General features: G+C 35.7%; 1 non-coding gene across 1 annotated transcript; it reads right to left on the reverse strand.

Annotated features, from left to right (window-relative positions):
• Positions 1-22276: 22276 nt before the first annotated feature.
• Positions 22277-22410, reverse strand: LOC144317945 (U4 spliceosomal RNA). The gene has a single exon (XR_013383820.1). It is a non-coding gene; the product is annotated as a U4 spliceosomal RNA (small nuclear RNA).
• Between the last annotated feature and the right edge of the window lie 726 nt (positions 22411-23136).

Below are 23136 nucleotides of genomic sequence, written 5' to 3' on the forward strand. Positions count from 1 at the left end.
GATCTTTTACTGTCTTCATAGTTTTTCCCTTTCTAGAATTTTATATAATTGGGATCATACAAGATGTTGTCTTTTCAGATTGGTTTCTTTCTCCCAGTAATATGCATTTAAGTTTCCTTCATGTCTTTTAATGGCTTGATAGCTCATTTCTTAGCATTGAATAATATTCCATTATCTGGCCATCCCATAGTTTTTTGTTTTTTGTTTTTTGTTTTTTTACATTTTTAAATTTAAATTCAATTTGACAACATATAGTATAACACCCAGTGCTCATCCCATCAAGTGCCCTCCTCAGTGCCCATCAGTCTGTTACCCATACCCTTGCCCACCTCCCCTTCTGCAACCCTTTGTTTCCCAGAGTTAGGAATCTCTCATGGTTTGTCTCCCTCTCTAATTATTCCCACTCACTTTCCCTCCTTTCCCTTATAATCCCTTTCACTATTTCTTATATTCTACATATGAGTGAAACCATATGATGATGTCCTTTTCTGATTGACTTATTTCACTCAGCATAATACCCTCCAGCTCCATCCACATTAAAGCAATGAGAAAGGAGAGATCACTACCAATACCAAGGAAATACAAACGATTTTAAAAACGTATTATAAACAGCTATATGCCAATAATTTAGGCAATCTAGAAGAAATGGACTCATTTCTGGAAAGCCACAAACTACCAAAACTGGAACTGGAAGAAATAGAAAACCTGGACAGGCCAATAACCAGGGAGGAAATGAAGCAGTCATCAAAATCCTCCCAAGACACAAAAGTCCAGGGCCAGATGGCTTCCCAGGGGAATTCTATCAAACGTTTAAAGAAGAAACCATGCCTATCCTACTAAAGCTGTTTGGAAAGATAGAAAGAGATGGAGTACTTCCAAACTCGTTCTATGAGGCCAGCATCACCTTAATTCCAAAACCAGACAAAGACCCCACCAAAAAGGAGAATTATAGACCAATATCCCTGATGAACATGGATGCAAAAATTCTCAACAAGATACTAGCCAATAGGATACAACAGTACATTTAGAAGATTATTCACCATGACCAATTAGGATTTATCCCCGGGATGCAAGGCTGGCTCAACACTCGTAAAACAACCAATGTGATTCATCATATCAGCAAGAGAAAAAACAAGAACCATATGATCCTCTCAATAGATGCAGAGAAAGTATTTGAAAAAATACAGCATCCATTCCTGATCAAAACTCAGAGTGTAGGGATAGAGGGAACATTCCTCGACATCTTAAAAGCCATCTACAAAAAGCCAGAGCAAATATCATTCTCAATGGGGAAGCACTGGGAGCCTTTCCCCTAAGATCAGTGGATGTCCACTCTCACCACTGCTATTCAACATAGTACTGGGAGTCCTAGACTCAGCAATCAGAAAACAAAACGACATTAAAGGCATTCAAATCGGCAAAGAAGAAGTCAAACTCTCCCTCTTTGCCGATGACATGATACTCTACATAGAAAACCCAAAAGCCTCCACCCCAAGATTGCTAGAACTCATACAGCAATTTAGCAGTGTGGCAGGATACAAAATCAATGCCCAGAAGTCAGTGGCATTTCTATACACTGACAATGAGACTGAAGAAAGAGAAATTAAGGAGTCAATCCCATTTACAATTGCACCCAAAAGCATAAGATACCTAGGAATAAACCTAACCAAAGAGGTAAAGGATCTATACCCTCAAAACTACAGAACACTTCTGAAAGAAACTAAGGAAGACACAAAGAGATGGAAAAATATTCCATGCTCATGGATTGGAAGAATTAATATTGTGAAAATGTCAATGTTACCCAGGGCAATTTCCACGTTTAATGCAATCCCTATCAAAATACCATGGACTTTCTTCAGAGAGTTGGAACAAATTATTTTAAGATTTGTGTGGAATCAGAAAAGACCCCAAATAGCCAGGGGAATTTTAAAAAAGAAAACCATATCTGGGGGCATCACAATGCCAGATTTCAGGTTGTACTACAAAGCTGTGGTCATCAAGACAGTGTGGTACTGGCACAAAAACGGACACATAGATCAGTGGAACAGAATAGAGAACCCAGAAGTGGACCCTCAACTTTATGGTCAACTAATATTCGACAAAGCAGGACAGACTATCCACTGGAAAAAAGACAGTCTCTTCAATAAATGGTGCTGGGAAAATTGGACATCCACATGCAGAAGAATGAAACTAGACCACTCTCTTGCACCATACACAGAGATAAACTCAAAATGGATGAAAGATCTTAATGTGAGACAAGATTCCATCAAAATTCTAGAGGAGAACAGAGGCAACACCCTTTTTGATCTTGGCCACAGTAACTTCTTGCAAGATTCATCCATTAAGGCAAGAGAAACAAAAGCAAAAATGAACTATTGGACTTTATCAAGATAAGAAGCTTTTGCAAAACAAAAGATACGGACAACAAAACTCAGAGACAACCTACAGAATGAGAGAAGATATTTGTAAATGACGTATCAGATAAAGGGTTAGTATTCAAGATCTATAAAGAATTTATTAAACTCAACAGCAAAGAAACAAACAATCCAATCATGAAATGGGCAAAAGACATGAAGAGAAATCTCACAGAGGAAGACATAGACATGGCCAACAAGCACATGAGAAAATGCTCCGCATCACTTGCCATCAGGGAAATACAAATCAAAACCACAATGAGATACCACCTCACACCAATGAGAATGGGGAAAATTAACAAAGCAGGAAACCACAAATGTTGGAGAGGATGTGGAGAAAAGGGAACCCTCTTGCACTGTTGGTGGGAATGTGAACTGGTGCAGCTACTCTGGAAAACTGTGTGGAGGTTCCTCAGAGTTAAAAATAGAGCTGCCCTACGACTCAGCAATTGTACTGCTGGGGATTTACCCCAGAGATACAGATGCAATGAAACGCCGGGACACCTGCACCCCGATGCTTATAGCAGCAATGGCCACAATAGCCAAACTGTGGAAGGAGCCTCGGTGTCCATCGAAAGACGAATTCATAAAGAAGATGTGGTCTATGTATACAATGGAATATTCCTCAGCCATTAGAAACGACAAATACCCACCATTTGCTTCGACATGGATGGAACTGGAGGGTATTATGCTGAGTGAAATAAGTCAATGGGAGAAGGACAAATATTATATGGTTTCATTCATTTGGGGAATATAAAAATAGTGAAAGGGAATAAAGGGGAAAGGAGAAAAAATGAGTGGGAAATATCAGAAAGGGAGATGGAACATGAAAGACTCCTAACTGGGAAACGATCTAGGGGTGGTGGAAGGGGAGGTGGGCGGGGGGTGGTGGTGACTGGGTGATGGGCACTGAGGTGGGCACCTGACGGGATGAGCACTGGGTGTTATTCTATATGTTGGCAAAGTGAACACCAATAAAAAAATAAATTTATTGAAAAAAAAATCAAAATGTTGAATGGTTTTTATTGATTTCTTTTGGGGGTGGGGGTGTTTCTTCCCTATGTCCTGGATCTGAATGCCTGTTTTCTTCTCTGAATTAGGGAAGTTCTCAGCTATGATTTGTTCAAAGATACTTTTATGGACCTGTCTCTCAGCTTCTTCTGGAATCCCAATTAGACATATATTCTTCCTTCTCAAGCTATCATTTATTTCCCTAAGCCTTCCCTCGTGGGCTCTTAATGTTTTTCCCTTTTTTTGCTCAGCTTCCTTGCTTTCAATCAACTTCTATGTAATTCACTCTTCCTCTTCATTTACCCTAGCAGTTAGAGCATCCAGTTTGGATTGCATCTCATTTAATCTATTTTTAATTTTGGCCTGATTAGATCACAATTCTGCAGTAACAACATCTCTAGAGTCCTTTCACTTTTTTCCAGAGCCACTGGGAGCTTTATAATTGTACTTCTGAATTGAATTTCTGACATCGTATTTAAATCCAAATTCTATAACTCTGGCACAGAGTATTACTTCCGGTTCTTTCTTTTGTGGTGAATTCTTTCTTCTAGTCATTTTGCCTTGTGCAGAGTGGCTGTATGAGCGACCTGAGTCAAAAATATTAACCACGACCTAAGGAAAATACCCCATAAATGATTCTTGTTAGAAGCAAAAACTCTTCTGTCTGTAGCCTTCCAGTTGTTCTCTGTTTGTACATCTCAGGTCGAATTCATAGCTGTTCAGGATCTTTTGAAAGTTACCTAGGTAAGTTTGTTGGACCAGATGAATTGAGGACCCCTATCTTCTGTCATCCTGCAGCGTCCCATCCAGTCATAACCTGGACACCCCATAGTTTATTCATCTATTTGTCTACTGAAGGACATCTTTTTTCTCAAGTCTTGGCAATTCCAAATAAAGCTGTTATAAATAAGCATGTGCCAGTTTTAGTGTGGATGTATTTTCAATTGATTTGGGTAAATAACAAGAAACATAATTGAAGAATCAAATGATAATGTATGTTTAGTTTTGTAAGAAACTGCCAAACTGTTTTCCAAAGTGGCTGTACCATTTTATATTCCCACCAACAATGAATGAGAGTTCCTGCTGCTCTACCCTCTTGCCAGCATTAGGTGTTGAGTGTTCCAGATTTTGGCCATTATAATAGGTGTTTAGTGGTATTTTATTATTGTTTTAATTTACATTTCATTGATAATATATTAGATGTAGTGTATCTTTTCAAATGCTTTTTTTCCATCTGTATATCTTTGGTGAGAGTCTGTTAAAATCTTTGGCTCATCTTGTAATTGAGTTGTATGTTTTCTTATTGCTGAGCTTGAGATTTGTTTGTATGTTTTGGATAATGAGACTATCAGATGTGTCTTTTGGAAATTTTTCTTCCAATCTATGGCTTGTCTTCTAATTCTCTTGATACTGTCTTTCACGGAGTAGTTTGTAATTTTAATGAAGTCCAGCATATCAACGGTTTCTTTCATGGATAGCGTTTTATTTAAAAAGGCCAAGGTAAGCTAGGTTTTCTCCTATGTTATCTTCTCGGATTTTTATAGTTTTGCATTTTACATATAGCTTTGTAATCTATTTTGAGTTCATTTTTATGAAGGGTGTAAGGTCTATGCTTAGACTCCTTTTGGAATGTGGATGTCCAGTTGTTCTGGCACTATTTTTTGAAAAGATGATCTTTGCTGCAATGTATTGCCTTTGCTCCTTTGTCAAAGATTGGTTGATTATATTTACAGTGATCTATTTCTGGGCTTTGTATTCTTTTTCATTGATCTATTTGTCTATTTTTTCACTAATATCATATTCTCTTGGTTAATGTAGCTTCATAGTAAGTCTTGAAGTCAGGTCATGTCAGTCCTCTGACTCCTCTCCTTTAATATTGTATTGGCTATTCTGAGTCTTTTGCCTATTCACCTTTAGAATCAGTTTGTCTATATGTACAAGATGCCTTGCTGGGACTTGGGTATATATCAAATCTATAGATCATGTTAGGAAGAATTGACATCTTGGCAATGTTGAGTCTTCATTATCCATGTACATAGGATATCTCTTCATTTATTTTGTTCTTTGATTTCACTGAGTTTTGTAGTTTTCCTCATATAGAACCTATACATATTTTCTTATACTTATAACTAAGTATCCATTTTCAATGTGCTAATATAAATGGCATTATGTTTTTAATTTCAGATTCCACTTGTTTATTATTGATCTTTAGGAAAGCAATAGACTTTTGTGCAATAATTTGGTATCCTACAAACTTGCTGTAATGCTTATTTAGTTCCAGGAATTCTTCGTCAACTCTTTCAGATTTACTATTTAGAAAATTATGTCATCTATGAACAGAGACAATTTTATGTCTTCTTTCCCAATCTGTATATATTTTATTTTCTTCCCTGAATTACTGCATTGGAAAGGACTTCCAGTTTGATGTTGAAAAGGAAAGGTAAGAGGGATGCCTTTGCCTTGTACCTGATCTTATCAGGAAAGCCTTAATTTCTCACCATTAAGTATAACGTTAGCTATAGAATATCTGTAGATAATCTTTATCAATCTGAGATAATTACCCATTAGTCCTAGCTTGCTGAGAGTTTCTTTGTTAATGAGTGTTCCATTTTGTCAAATGCTTTTTCTGCATCTATTGATATGATTATGTGATTTTTCTTTTTTAGCTTGTTGACATATGGAATTCTGTTCTATTAGTTTTTGCCTTATATAATTTGATGTGTGTTGTTAGACCTATACATGTTTAGTATTGTTAAGTCATCTTCCAGAATTTACTCCTCGATTATGTAAAGACTTCCTTTATCCTTGGTAATTTCTTACTTTGAAGTCTGCTCTGTCTGAAATTAACATATCTACTCCCACTTTATTTTGATTAGCGTTAACATGGTATATTTTCCTCCATCCATTTACGTTTAATCTATATGTGTTTTTATATTTAAACTGGTGGTGTTTTCTGATGCACTTTGACAATCTCTGTATTTTAGTTGGTGCATTTAGACCATTAACATTCAAAGTGATTATTGATATTGTTGAATTAATATCTACTGTATTTGTTACTGTTTTCTACTTGCTACCCTTGTTCTTTTTGCTGCCCTTGTTGTTTTGTCCTATTTTTGTCTTCCACTCTTTTTCTTCCTCTTGTAGTTTTAATTGGGTGATATATATTATTTCATTTCCTTTTTTAAAAAAGATTTTATTTATTTATTCATGAGTAATACAGAGAAAGAGAGAGAGAGAGAGAGAGAGAGGCAGAGACACAGGCAGAGGGAGAAGCAGGCCCCATGCAGGGAGCCTGACGTGGGACTCAATCCCAGGTCTCCAGGATCAGGCCCTGGGGTGAAGGCGGTGCTAAACCGCTGAGCCACCCAGGCTGCCCTCATTTCCTTTTTCTTAGCATATCAGTTATACTTTTTTAAAAAAATTTTAGTGGTTGCTCTTCATAGTTCAAATTTATTTCTCATTTCCATAGAAGAGACCAGACTATTTAGAAGACTCAGTGTAGAAAATTTCTTTGAGAAGGATAAAAGAAATTCCGTTATCATGGAAATCTTTTTTAGTATACCACTTCTATATAGAATTGTTTTTGCTGGTCTGAGATGATAAAAGTGGAAGAGAGAGGATTGATTTAACTTCAGACAGTAGGAAACTTGGTAGGTGTGTACCAAAAAAGAATTTGGTGAATTTTAAATCGGAGGAAGAAGTGAACTGTCACTTGGCCTATGGAAGGTTAGAATTTTAGATATAATGCCTACCTATGAATAAATAACCCTATCCATTGGGTAATAAGCAGCAAAACTTCTACCTCAGAGGCCATAACTACCCTAAAATTAAACTATCTACTTCACTATATCAATTTCTTCATAGTTTTTTACATTAAGTTCCAGAGTTAGTGGATCATTGGTTGCCTCCTGAAGTAAAATAATTGTCATTATTAATGCAGATAAATTCAAGATACATAGTAAAGACATAGCTCTATAAACTTAGAAAATTCTAAGAGCTATATTTCTATATTCCTATAGAAATCTATGGAATTTTATTTTTCCAGCTCACAGGACGAGTCCTTGTCAGACAATTAAATATATCCCACAAAACTACATATATGTATGTGTGTATACATATAATATATATATGCCTCATATTTATTTTTATTTTTTTATATGCCTCATATTTAAAGTGAAAAGATTACATGTTGTATATATGTGGTATAGATATTGCATTTTATTGTGTGATTTGTTTATTATTCTTAGGTTAAGGAATGGAAAGCATCTGTGTATAATTTGCATTTTGCAGGTTATATAAGTACTGAACAAGAAGTTGAATCAGTTATCTATATGTTCAGTGCTATTTTAGTCTCTATAATCAGTTCTAATCACTTGAGTTGAAATCATATTTTTAAAGTATCATTGCTTGTTTTTCAAGGATTTAATGAAAGTATTTAGCTGAGTACCAAGCTATCAAAATGCCAATATCTTATTTTGTTTCAATATTAAATACACCTTCTTGCTGTTTGGTCCATAATTAACCCAAATGTTGTTTGTTTCATCTCTCTGGCCTTTAAAAAAAAACAATGAACCAGGCATAACCTTTACGGTTTTCCAATTTTATTTTATTTTTAGTAGCTTAGTTGTGATATACCTAACTCTGATTATTTTTATACTTATCCTGCTTGATTCCTGAACATGGGGTTGATGTCTTTCATTAATTTTTCAAAATCCTTTAGCCATCATCTCTTGTGGCCATTTCTTCTATCTCTCTGGATTCTGATTACACATACACTAGATATTGATCCTTTCAAACAGGTGTCTGATTCAGTGGTCCTTTATTATTCTGTGGGCATTCAATTGTAAAGTACATCTAATAAATTCTTAATTTCAAATATTATATGTTTCTTAATTCTACAACTTCCATTTGGTTCTTTTTAGAGTCATTTATTTTTATAAATACTCCAACTCCTCCCTCATTTTGTCTTTTTCTCTAAATCCTTTAACATATAAAGGATTTTAAAGTCCTTATCTACTGCTCTGATTATGGAGAACATATTTTTCCTTCCACCACCTAGTATTTTTTAAGGTTTTATGTCAAATATTGTGTATAAGATATTATTAGAGATAGAAATGCATACTGCTTTTTCCAGCAAGTGCTCTGTTTTACCTGTCAGACATTCCAGAATATGGGATGATCTCTTTGATCAAATTAGAATTGAACTGTATTAGATTCGGGTTGAACCCTTACCTAGCTTGGTTCATCTTTAATGTTAAATGTCTTTAGGATGGGATTGGGACCTTTCTCCTAGTAATGCTTTGGATCCTTAGGATTGTAAGACAAATATATATATATATATATAGCTGTTTTTCATTCCAGTTCCTGGTTTTCTATGCTCTTGACCTCTCAAAAAAAGTCCTATGGAGAAAATTATTGATTGAGGAGAGTAAGCTTTGTGTTTAGGGCTTCTTCACCTTCAATTTATTATGTCAATCCACACTGCTTTTTTTAAGTTTTTATTTAAATTCCAGTTAGTTAACACAGTGTAATATTAGTTTCAGCTGTACAATATAGTGAGCTTCAATGCTTCAATACAATACCTGGTGCTAATCACAAGTGTACTCTTTAATTCCCATCACCTATTAAATACACTATTTCCCCACCCTCCTAACCCTATGGTCACCATCAGTTTGTTCTTTATAGTTAAGAGTCTGTTTTGTTTGTGCTTAATAGCACGGTCAGGAATGGCAAAGCCTGTATAAATAAATACCATTGCTGGTACTGATGGATAATTAAGGCACACTGAGAATATGAGGAATTGATAAAATTCATTTTAGAGCTTTGGTAAAATGATGGCAGATGAGATTAGGCAATTGTTTAACAAATATTCATTGATTGGTGACTACTTCCCAGTCACTATAGCAAGAACTGTAACTAGGAAATACATTAAAATTTATACGCCTGTGTATACTTGGAAGCCAAATATTATCTAGGAACTGGAGACATACATGGGATAGAATCTTAAAGGTGACCTTGTTTCTCTCTTTGTTCTTTGAAATTTATACCCTCTCCCTCTTTTCTTCAAGGAATGCATAAAAAATGTAAATGTCATCAAAGATCAAAAACATTTCTGTTCTATTGTGAAGTATTTATTTTTTAAAAGATCATTTTAATAGGTGTACTAAAAGACAATTGAAAATACGTCAATAGAAAACTTGACGTCTTATAAAAATGCAAAGAAGATCTAACAAAAATCAACAGAAAAAAAGTAAGTGACTTGAGGAAGTTGTCTGAAAAATAGAAATATTCATGTGTATTTATTTCAGGAGACTTTTAAGTCAATGCTTTTTAAATGCTAAAAGTGAAGAGCTGACTATTTTAGAAAATTGTGACCCTACTCATCGGATATGCAGATTGAGGTGACTTTTAAGATTGAGCAATTAGTAACCTCAAAAAGGACATTAGAGCAATTCCTTCACAAAAAAAGCATAAACTCTCCTGCTTTAATGCTGCAATTACAACATACTACTTATTATTTCAAATGTCATTCTCTATTACAGAACTAATGATTAATAAAATATTTCAACAGATATCTATTTTTTCTTTTCTTTTTCTTTTTAACCAAGTAAGTATGTCCCAGATACCGTTTGGGTTGCTACAGATTTAATAATAATAATGACAAGGCTGACCAAATATTTCATCACCAAAATGAGACTCTTGAAAGTGGCATTCAATAATTATACCCAAATAATAAATGTGAACTGTGACTATAGTCACTTAAAAGGCACTTAAAACAGGGCATCTCTTTAAAGGTTGTTAACATAAAAGAGGAACTAAAGTAGTAATACTATGTAATAACTGCTACATTAAAGACTTGTAGGTGGGATTTAAGAGCAGCAAGCTGACTGTGGTGGTCAACCTGTAGATTGACCCTCCCTCCCAATAATCCTTGTCTCTGGACAAGGATTGTATCTTGTATCCTTGTATCTGGACTCTGCCTCTGCAGAGTCCCATTTTCTCACTGAATTAGTGCTGGCCCAATGTCACAAAGGATACTTCTTAAAAGGACTTACAGCATCCTGCTTGGTCCCTTCAAATACTTGTTCTTGGGGCCCTGAAAATCCATGGAGGGATTTAAATCACTGTAAATGACATAGAAAGAGCAGGTGGAGAGATCCCATGAAGAGGTCTTGAGACCACATGAGAGCAATTCCCAAGAAGCCTCAAGGTGTTCTAGCCTTCTGCCATTTGCAGTCAGGCTTGCCATTTCACATGCAACTGTGATAAGTCCTCTTCACTGAGTTCTACCAAGCTGCAGATTTGTGAGATATTAAAAAAAAATTGCTACTGTTTTAAGTAACTAAGTTTGGGACAATTTGTTATATAGCAATTGATAACTAGAATAGAATTTGGGATGCTGCCATAAAATGGAATGCTGCTATAACATGAAACTAGTGTATGTGGCATTGGTTTTGGGGACCAGTGACAGAAAAATCTGGAACAGCCACAGGTGTTAATTAGAGAAAGCTAGAGGGGTCTTGAGAAAAAGACTGGTGAAAATTTGAAGGATAGTGAGAAAAATGTTATTTTTACCCAGAGAAAACTTCCATACTGGCAAACAGTGAAACTCTTTCCTGCAGTACCATGGGAAAGAGAAAATATTATCTAATGTTCTCTGGCTCTTGCTGAAGAGGTTTCTAGATAGAATGCTGAAATTTCCAACTCTCTGTAATAGAATATGCCAGATGTACTAAAGATTAAATATTTAGGTTTCAAACAGAACTTAGCAATGCCTGGGTGGCTTAGTCAGTTAAGCATCAGACTCTTGACTTCAGTTCAGGTCATCATCTCAGGGTTGTGAGATCCAGCCCATTATCCGGCTTCACACTCTCCTTATATATCTGCCCTTGTGATATTTGTCTAATCCAATTTGATACATAGGAAGCCTACAATGTATTTAAAAGGATAATATTATGTTGGGCTTTAGGGATAATATTATGTTGGGCTTTGGGCTTTTTATTTTCTGGTGATTAATAAGTGAAATATTAATCTTAACAGATATCCTTTCCCTCTACCTTCAGTGCCAAGCAACTTGCCTGTCTTTGGCCCAGGAGTTAGAGAGAGCTTCTGGTTTCTATGTTGAGATGAGTTCCCTTTTCTCTGTTGAACTGGTTCAGGGATTGTACCCCTGTGTGCTGAAAACTTGATTGGAGATGTGCAAAGTCTAAAGGCATGGACCAGGAAGTTTAGTGATAAGAAGTTCTTGTCCTTTGGATCTATGTGTGGGGGAGAAAGGGAAGAGAAGTTGTTTGATAACGGGCTAGATGAGAGTGCCAGTTGCCCCTGAGGCACAAATGGCTAGTGGGAAACTGAACAAGTGGGATGAGTCTTCTCTGCCTTAAAGGTTTGAGGAGTGTGTGACACACAAAAGCAGACAGCTTCAGATAAAATAATAGTACACAGAATTAGAGAGCATGTTGTCGTTCTCCACTGCATTTATATCTATTTATCAAGGATATCCTAGCTCTCAGATGTAAACCCATTCGGCACTCAGAGAAAACAATCATCCCTTTAAACTGATCCATCTTTCAAAAATAGTCGATCCACATTGAATAGTTGGAATATAAGAATAATCAAATAAAATCTATCATAAGAAGGGGATGAACATGCAGATAAAAAGTAAAATATGATCACATAAAAAGAGCCAAATATAATGCAAAATAAGACAGTCTGGGGTTCAAAATCATGATTTTTAAAACAAAACAATTAGTAAATCATAGGAGATAACCACTTGTGAGAAGTTTATGTGCATCAAATAGCTCCTAGCAGAGTGCTGAAAGGTAAAGAGAAATAAATCATAAAAAGATAAAGTACTTGGGAGATCACTTTAGGAGATTCCGTATGAGTAAAATAGGTGATCTAGATTGAAAAGGAAAAAGAATAAAGATGGTACAATAATTTCAACAATTAGAGGGAAAGAAACTTCTCAACTGAAAAAAGATGAGTGTAAAATTAAAAAGTTTCAACAATTTCCATTCTGGGTGATAAAAAATAATATTATAGCTTGACACATGAATTGGACATCTGGGCATGAATTCAAAGTATGAAAAGAAAATTTATACATTTAAAAATTAAACATTATAAGCTTTTGCATACAAAAAAATATCTAATTGTGCTGGGCATCTTATTTGCAATGCCAGCATCTAAAATAGTGGAATAAATCAGAAGTTTGCTGAGACAAAAGGACCTAGAAGTCTTCTACTCAGCCAAAATATCATTTATTGTTTCTATGAGAAAGACATTAAAGATGTGCAAGGAATCTGAGACTATATTATTCACATTTTCATGTACAGAGAACACCTGTGAAATGACTATGTAAATAAATGAATAAATAGAGGTAACAAAGTAAGGGAAGATAAAGAAAAAGTAAATAATCTTGTAAAATGAGCTTGGTGACATACGTAATTTGCAGATAATAATAAACTCACTTGGTGTGTGTAATATGAATGCCAATTAAGAGCTATTTAAATAGAAAATTTCTAGTAGGTACTAAATTTGTCTCAGAAAGACCTAGGTATGTGGGCACTATGGGTAGGGAGGAAGAAGTGATAGTGTCCCAGGGGTCTTAGCTGCGAGCAGGGCAAAGGAGGAGAGAAGGTACAGTAAAATATTCTAACAATCTAATTTAAATTGGGGAGAAAATAAGACTCGGAGAATTCTGTGCTGTTGTGGGGAAAACAGTGATTCCCAAGACAGGGAATAGTAGGTATAATGTTTATAAAATATTAAAGCCATTAGTTTCTAATTAAAAAGTAATATAAGTGAACTGGAAAATAATAATAAAGGGAAGAATAAAATCATGTATTTTTATTTTTATAACTAATGTGCAAAAAAATGGGCTATTTTACTGTGTTCAAAAGAAAAGTGATAATCTCAGCAGTTCAAACAAATGTGCACACACATACATATACACATTTAATGCGAAGTGACATTTAGTTGTTTTTTTTTTTTTTAAGATTTTATTTATTTATTCATGAGAGACACAGAGAGAGAGGCAGAGACACAGCCAGAGGGAGAAAGCAGGCTCCTCGCAGGGAGCCCGGCCGGACTTGATCCGGGACTCCAGGATCATGCCCTGGGCCAAAGGCAGTCGCTAAACCCTGAGCCACCCAGGGATCCCCAAAATTGAGTTTTAAATGTTAAAACTAATGAGATGGATAAAGGGATACCCAGTCCGTATAAACAACACAAAAGCAGGAATGATGATAGAATTAGAAATGATAGAATTTAAGTTTGAAGATATTAAACAAGATAAAAAATATTGTGCAATCATAAGATGCAAAATTGAAAAAAAACATTTAATGAGGGCAGCCTGGGTGGGTCAACGGTTTAGCGCTGCCTTCAGCCCCGGGCCTGATCCTGGGGACCCAGGATCCAGTCCCACATTGAGCTCCCTGCATGGAGCCTGCTTCTCCCTCTGCTTATGTCTCTGCCTCTCTCTCTCTCTCTCTGTGTCTCTCATGAATAAATAAATAAAATCTTTAAAAAATATATTTAATGATGCTTAGGTTATTAGATGTGATTTCATTCAGCACATACATACTTATTGATGTTAAACTTTTTTTTCAGTTTTGCCTTTTATCATGTGTCTGATAGCAGAAGATGGCTGTCTCAGCTCAAAGAGAGGGCAAATTCACTCTTCCTCTATCTTTTTATTCTATTCTCACCCTCAGTGGATTGGATGAAGCCCACACAAACTAGAAAGGACCACCTGCTTTATTTTATTCACTAATTAAAATGCTAATCTCTAGAAATACTTTCCCAGACATTGTAGGAATAATGTTTTACCAGTTACCTGGGCATCCCTTAGCCCACTTTTATGACACATAAAATCAACCATCACAATCACATTTATTCAGTTCTAAGGATTTTTGTCAAATGCACTATTATTTTAATTACAGCTTCTTGGATGAAGGGGAGAAATCTGTATTAAATGCACACATTTAAAAAACATCAATGTGTGGAAAATATGCCTGAAAATGGAATAATACAGCAACCCTAGAAGCCTTTATGTGAAATGAATTAATGCAATGACTTTGTGTATAGTGCTGAAGGGTGGAGTTACAAAGATTCATTTGGGGATAGACTATTTAAGACTTGGTACTCAAGTCTCAAATATTGAAAGTAAGGATGAAAGATTATAAACAGTTGTTTCCAAAGTTTCTAACAGAAGCAACTATACAAATGGTAATGTCATTAACCAAGTTGAAAGGTACGTGAAGAGTGGTGATTTGAAAGGAAGGAAGTTCACTCTGAGATCCCTCCCTTTTTTAAAAAGATTTATTTATTTACTCTAGAGAGAGAGAGAGCACATGGAGGATGAGCAGAGGGAGAGTGAGACAGAGAGAGACAATCTGAGGCCGACTCCCCACTGAGCCTAGAGCCTGGGCTCAATTCCAGGACCCTGAGATCGTGACCTAAGCCTAAATCACGAGTTGGACACTTAACTGACTGAGCCACCCAGGTGCCCCAACTTTGGGACCATTTTAATTTGAAGTGCTCGAATAACTTCTGAGTGGGTATATCCAATTGCATATAAAAAGAGTTATCTGAAATGCAGGGTAGAATTTTTGCTTTGGACAAAATTTGAAAGGGCATATGCAATATTAATACTACATTACAATTAATGGACACTGAATTAGTGGTTTTTGTCTTATTCAAATTAGTGTTATGCAGGAATATTTTATAAAGATAGACCATAATTTGTTGATTTTTAAGATGCTGATATTTGAGCATTTCTGAAATTGGCATATATCTAACACTATCAGCTAAGTGCAATAGTGGCAAAGTTATCAGTCAGTGAATACGCACATTTAGTCAATTGGTATTCATATTGTCATGACTGAGGTGAAAAAAATGGATTTTGTGTACTATTGATTGAGTTTGACATTTAAAATGTTTTCAAAAAACCATATCATGATTTCTTATTAAATCACAAAGCTTTGTGCCCTGAAAGACATGGAAATAGAGCAGGAGTATGTAAAGCTGTCACTATTCGACAATGTTTTACACATGAATAGTACCTACACATTAAGTACCTACTTAATTTGACAATATCTTAGGTTGTTGAAATATAGTATATCATTTTTTCAATTATTACAGAAAAATCCTGGCATCATTTTTATTAACATGTCAGATAAAACTTAAATGGAATTTCTAAGCTCAGTCTTATCAAAAGAGCTAGTCATTCTATATGTTGGGAAAAAAGCCAACCAGTTATTCTTGACTACACTGGTGGTGTGAAGACTGTAATAAGAAGCTTTCTTTTTTTTTCTTTTTTGAAGAATTTTCAATATAAAAGGCAATATATTTTTTTTCCTCAGGAATTACATAATTTGCTGCAGTGCAGAGAGTAACCAGTACAATGTCTGAGCATTATATTCAAGTCATATTCTTCATGTAGATAGTCTAGAGCATCAAAGTGGCAACAAAACATTCCAGTCAAATGTCACATGCATGTGGATAAAATAATAGAGAACAATCATTATGTACAAAATGTCAAAAGTGTTCTGTTTTTCTCTAATTTTCATAAGAATTCTACAGTTATTTTGGTGAGGCTCTATGCTATGTCCTCTTCAGTCAATTGTAAGAGAAGTACCTCTGTTTTACCATTGACTATTAGTCAAGAAGAAAGTGAACACACATTTCTTTTAATTGCTAATGAGGGAAAAGCATTCGACTGAATATCACAGCTTTCAGAGCTGCAAGAAACCCCCATAAATCAACTAGCCCAGTCCTCACTATTTATAGATGAGTAGTAAATGACCTTGCAGACATTGTTTTGCCTCAATATCCGGACCATTTAGGGGCAAAGCTGAGACTAGAGTCTGATGCTTTCATGATCTTCATTCTAGACACTTCATTAGATAGAATCTATTGCAATGAACATCCACAAGAGTTAACAATATTGCTTCTATGTGTCATGAAGGGCAAATAAAATACTTTTGAACCCATAAATTGACATGTAACCCTTATTTATGATTGTAATGTATATATCTGAAATGTAGAGACTAAAAGTCCCACAAGAAAGCCTAATATCATGTTATATACATAAATGCATTCTTTATAAGATATTAATTACATACTAATGATTACATTTATAACCTTAATTTAAAAAGATAATGTCTGCAATAAAAATTATTAACTGTGCTCACACAAAATCAGAAGTATAGGGATCCCTGGGTGGCGCAGCGGTTTGGCGCCTGCCTTTGGCCCAGGGCGCGATCCTGGAGACCTGGGATCGAATCCCACATCGGGCTCCCGGTGCATGGAGCCTGCTTCTCCCTCTGCCTGTGTCTCTGCCTCTCTCTCTCTCTCTCTCTGTGTGTGACTATCATAAATAAATAAGTAAATAAAATTAAAAAAAAATCTATAAAAAAAAAAAAATCAGAAGTATAAATCAAGTATGTCATTAAGGATACAAAATAAGGATTAGTTAGTACCCTCAGTGGCAGTAATTACACAGTGTGTCAGATGCGTTTCTGTTTCTTGAATTGCTGAATTAATTCTTTGTGGCATTTGTCCTTTGTGATTTTACTATCTCTTGTTATTTCTTTGGCTAGGAATCAATATATAATATGAGAAGAGTGTCTGCTATGTTCAAAGGAAATTGAGACTGACAATCAGAAACTTGAAAGAGAAAGGGCGCTCTAGTAAAAGCTCATTTTGTAATAAAACAAAACTGTAAATTTGTTTTAATACCAGCTAATTTTTCAGGGTCAGAAGCTGGCAAAGCAAAAGCATTTAATGACTCTGTGCATAAAGAAAAACTGTTTATAAGTAGCATGTGGTGCCAAGGAAATTACTTCTTTTTGCAAAACAAAATAGTGATTTCATTATAGATATATTTCTAATATGTTTATTTTACTCATAGATTTCAAATACATGTCATGAAAAATCTATACTATGAAAATATATAGAATGAATGCTACTCTATTTCTTTTTAATTAATTCACCCAAAAACAATTTTTACCTATATCATGGGTTTTATCACTTTTAGTTATAAAACATGATATTCTGACCTTGATTTCTGAATTAGAAGTTCTCAAAACATTGACAATTTGGTTTCTGTGCTGAGGTATTAAATGTGTGAATAAACTAAGGTTAAATTGTAGTCCATATTCAGCTTATAAAGAACAAAAACAAAAGCAAAAGCAATAAAAAAAAAAAAAAAAACTTCTCAAAAAAACATTCAGCTCAGCTTCTTCCAGCCATTAGGCCAATGGATAGTTTTGAAATGGATTTCAAGTCCAGGTCCGAAGGAGAGCCCCAGGGGGCCATTATAAAGAGGTCATTGTCTACTACTTTCTTAAGTCACAAGATTTACTACATATTTGACCCATTTCTTGGCTTGGGGACAACTTTTTTTTTCTTGGATAGAAAACATCAAAATATGTCTTTATCAATCATTGTTTTCTCTGTTCAACAAAATGGCTGTTTGAATGGGCCAGGTAAGGAAGATATATAGGCTTAATAAACACAACCTAAAGAAGAACCTGAACCTACATACTCTCATCTGTCCCTCCACTCTGCCAGTCTCCCCCTACCCCATCGCATCTTTGTAACTATAAGAGCACCTTGCAATTAAGTGCCCCTTGTAACTCTTTTGCAAAATTATTATCATGACCTGAGTCAAAGGGAGACACTTAACAGGCTGAGCCACTCATGTGCCCCAGTCATTGGACATTTATATTAGTGCTCACTATAAGTGTAGTTACCATTTGTCACTATACAAAGTTATTACAATATTATTAACTATATTCCCTATGCCTTGCTTCTCATCTCCAAGACTTCTTTTATAACTGAAAATTTGTTTCTCTTAATCCCCTTCAGCCATTTCATCCATCCCTGCCCTGTTTTGCATTCTCAAAAATAATTAAGAGGCAACCTTAGTAAAAAATGGCTATAGGCAAGTCACTTAATTTTGTGTCTCTCTCCACCAGTTCGTCAATGTTACTTTATGCTTGACTGGGACCCCAGGAAGAGGACTCTAAAATCATATCCAAACAGTGAGATATTGATGTCAGAATTGAAAGTCAGAATAGCAAAAGATTATGTGACTGGGGTAGAGAAAGGGTAATGGATCAATAGGACTGTACATAGAAGTAGCGCTTGGGAAGGGGAGAAGAGAGAATTACAGGAAGAGAAGACTAGCATGTGGTAATAAGTGGGGTAGATAAGTTCGACACACTTGAAAATCTTAGTACACAAATTCCTTCTGGAAAAGTTCTGAAAATGTATGCAAGCTTGAAATCCTCTCTGGCATTTTGGCATAGTCTAGTGAGTGGTGTTTCCTTCATGGTTACCTTAGCATTAAGAGATCCATCTCTGTAGAGTCAAAGTGCTTTTAAGGAAATTGCATGCCAAAGCTTGCTTGGTGGGTTGCAAGCAGGGGTGCCACCTATTTCTACTAGGTTACTTTAGACACTGTTGCTCTTATTAAATTCCATATCCAGAAGGGATCACCTGCTTATGCAGAGGTTATTTGTAATTACTGGGGGGAATCCCCCTGGAGTAGAAATCATTCTCCCATTACTGTCCCTGTTGCACATATTCTGAGTGGATGGCTTTCACACTGTATTGAGAATTGCACAAAAGATACATTTTGCATCTTAACCCAGTACACACACACACACGTGCGCACGCATGCAGAAAATACACACATATACATATATGCATTACTTAATTTAAACAAAAATAATAAATGCTTATTCTTACTTTGTGCAACACACTTTGATATTTTCTTTTCTATTCCATTTCATTAAAAATATTCCAAACTGACATCAATATCCATTAATGTATAGAAGCATGCTTACAATTTGAAATACTGCCCTAATTTATTTTTAAAATACATTTGTGATTTTTCTTTGAAGCTCTTATTGCATTTGAGCCAGGAGTTTTGGGTGTAAGTAAAAATAATGTACCATGGTTACTGGAACAAAGCACACACATGGGGAAGAGTCATCTCAGCCAACAAATAGTGATTCAAACAAGTTATTTAATACATGTTCTGGGGTTCTATTCTGAGTCAGGTACTGCTAGGAGCTCAGAAACCACAGTAAATATTACATAGAAGGTTTCTGCCCTTAGGCAATTTAGTCTTTTAGAGGAAAAGTTTAATAAGCAAGCAAACATTGTATGAGTCTTATTATGATGTATTCTCTTGTGGGCACAGAGCATAAAAGCTTCATTTAGTCTAGAGAAGGGGTGAGTTCTTGCACGAAGAAAAGTTTGAAAAGTAAGTGGACCTGAACAGTATGTTGGAGCCCTTAGGAAAAGAGGGATGAGTGAGGAGTGTTAGAAAAACAATTTAATCACAGAGGATATTGTATTCCTATGTATATATTATTATTTCAGTGTCTGGAAGTGAGATTCTGATTTCAAAGATAGATAAGAAGTGGTGAACGTTTATGCTTCTTTTTTTTAAGTTATTTATTCATTTATTTGAGATAAATAAAGAAAGAGTGCACACAAGCAGGGGGACAGGGCAGTGGGAGAGAGAGAAGCAGACTCCCTGCTGAGCAAGGAGCCCAATGCAGGGGTTGTGGTGCCCAGGACCCTGGGATCATGACCTGAGCAGAAGGCAGATGCTTAACCTACTGAGCTACCCAGGCACCTCGAAAATTTATAATTTAATAAATAACTCTCCATTGTTGGTAAAGAGTGCAGAGAAAGGGCCTCATCTGGGCCAGGAGTCCACAGATAGTTATGGTGTAACTTCCTGAATCACAGGAGGAAAGCCAAGAGAAGAGAATGTCAGTAGAGCCAAGGCTGGAAAATGTTGCAAAGGAGAGAATGAATAAAAAGAATGGATGAGATAAAAAGTTAAACATAATAAGGACTAAGTAAGAAGAAACCACTGAATCACTGAATTTAAGTAAATACAGGTCTTTCCTGAGATTAGAAAGTACAGATGAAGCATGGTAGTAAGAGTGAAAGCCAGGTGTTGAAAGATTAAAGGGAAACCAAAGGTATGGAAATGGTAGTATTAATCTGGATAACTTATTCTATCATTTGTTATGGTGGAAATGTGGTATAGAAGCTTTTGCTGTAGATGTAAGGGAAAGCCAAAGGAAGAGTTATTAAAAATATAATATGGAAATTTTCAATTATATACCAAAAATATATAAAATATTGAACTACCATGTAATCATCATTCAGCTTAAGCAATATGTTTCTGATATTGCTTCAATTGTACTTAAGCCAGTTCCTCTTTCCTCTGCATTAGTTTGAAACAAATCATAAACATTGTGTAATTTCATTAACATGTAATTCAGCCTATGTCCCTAAAAAATAATCTGCTTTTAAACTAATCACAATATGATTTTACTACCTAAAAACTAATACTAGTAATTACTTAGTATTAATAAATATCCATTCAGTGTTCAAATTGTTTCAATTGTCCCATAGTTCATTTTACCATTTATTTATTTAATTTGGGATTGAAATAAATTATTGTGAGATAATAAAAAATATAAATTTGTTTCTGTCCCTGGTTCCTAGCACAGGGATCCTAAAACCTGTGTAATTTCCTAAGTGATAAGAGCACTAGGAGCAACTTTTGTTTTATTGAGGTGACTTTAAGTGGGCTCCTGGATGAAAGCTTGTCACCAGAATTTTCAGGCCCCCCCTTCCTCCAGAGCAGGCAAAACCGCTCAAAATGAAGTGAATAAGTGATCTTGCTTATGTAAGGAAGCCTCCATAAAGTGCCAATACTAAAGGATTCAGAAAGTTCTCAGGTTAGTGAACATGTGGAAGTATGGAGAGACTGACATGCCCAGAGAGGCCATGGAAGCTCCCTGCCCTTTCACACATATCTCACCCTGTGAATCTCTTCATTTGGCTGTTTTATCTGTATCCTTTGTCATATCCTTTAATAATCTAGTAAATTTAGGTAAGTATTTCCCTGAGTTTTAGTGAGTCACTCTAGTAAGTTAATGAAAACCAAGGAAGGGGCCATCGAAACCTCTGATGCATAGCCAGTTGGTCAGAAGTACCTAGGTTTGTGACTGGTGTCTCAAGTGGGATGGGAGGAGCAGTCTTGTGGGACTAGCCCTTCACCTGTGGGATTTGTCACTATCTGTGGGTAGTGTCAGAATTGAGGTAAATTATAGGACCCCCAGTTGATGTCATGGATAATTGTTGGTGTGAGAGTCCTTCCCATACACACAATGGAACTGAGACCGAGAATCATCTGTTAATAATGTCTGATGTCTCTTTTACTTTATTTTTTATTAAAATATAGTTGACATACAATGTTACACAATTTCAGGTGTACAACCTAGTGACTTGATAAGTCAATGCATTACACTATGCTCACTATGAGTGTAACTACCATCTGTCACTATATAATGCTAGTATAGTGCAATTAACTATTTGCCTGTGCTGTACCTTTTATCCCTGTAACTAATTCATTCCATAACTAGAATAATGTATCTCCTACTCCCCTTCACCCATTTTGCCCATTCACCTCCTCCCACTTCCTTCTGGCAACTATCAGTTTGTCATCTGATTCTGCTTTTTGTTGTTTATTTATTTGCTTTGTCTTTTAGATTTCACATATAAGAGGTATTTGTCTTTCTCTTTCTGACTTATTTCACTTAGCATAATACCCTCTAGGTCCACCCAGGTTCTCACAGATGGCAAGATCTCATCCTTTTTGTCATGGCTGAGTAATATTCCATTGTGTGTGTGTGTATATATATATATATATATATATATATATATATATATATATATATTTACATCTTTTTTATTATTATTACATCTTCTTTGGCCATTTATTCTCTCCATGGACACTCAGGCTGCTTCCATATAATTGGCTATTGTAAATAATGCTGCAATAAACATAGGGGTGCATATATCTTTTTGAGAAGTTTTCAATTAGCAATAATCGCGCCTTGGATAAACCTCATTGGCTACGATACTGCCACTGCGCAAAGCTGCATATATCTTTTTGAATTAGTGTCTTGGTTTTCTTGGAATAAATACCCAGTAGTGAATCATATGGTATTTCTATTTCTAATTTTTTTTCGGAAGCTCTATGTAGTTTTCCATGGTGCTTGCACCAAGTACACTCCCACCGACAGTGCACAAGGGTTCCTTTTTCTCCATATCCTCACCAACACTTGTTTCTTGGCTTTTTAATCCTACCTATTCTGACAGGTGTAAGGTGATATCTCATTGTGGTTTTGGTTTGCATTTCCCACATGATTAGTGATGTGGAGTATCTTTTCATGTGTCTGTTGGCCATTTGTATGTCTTCTTTGCAAAAATGTCTATTCAGGCCCTCTGCCATTTTTTAAAAGATTTTATTTATTTATTCATGAGATACAGAGAGAGAGAGAGAGAGAGAGAGAGAGAGAGAGAGAGGCAGTGGGAGAAGCAGGCTCCATGAAAGGAGCCTGATGTGGGACTCGATCCTGGGTCTCCAGGATCAGGCCCTGGGCTGAAGGTGGCGCTAAACCGCTGAGCCACCCAGGCTGCCTCCTCTGCCATTTTTAATCAGATTATTATTATTTTTTTTTTTTGGGGGGGGAGCTAAGTTGTATACACATTCTTTACATATTTTGGATATTAGCCCCCTATCAGATATATCGTTTGCAAAAATATCCTCCCAATCAATAGGTTGCCTTTTCATTTTATTGATGGTTTCGTTTCCTTCATTCTG

Source organism: Canis aureus, chromosome 7, assembly GCF_053574225.1.
Source record: "Canis aureus isolate CA01 chromosome 7, VMU_Caureus_v.1.0, whole genome shotgun sequence".
NCBI classification, from domain to species: Eukaryota; Metazoa; Chordata; class Mammalia; order Carnivora; family Canidae; genus Canis; species Canis aureus.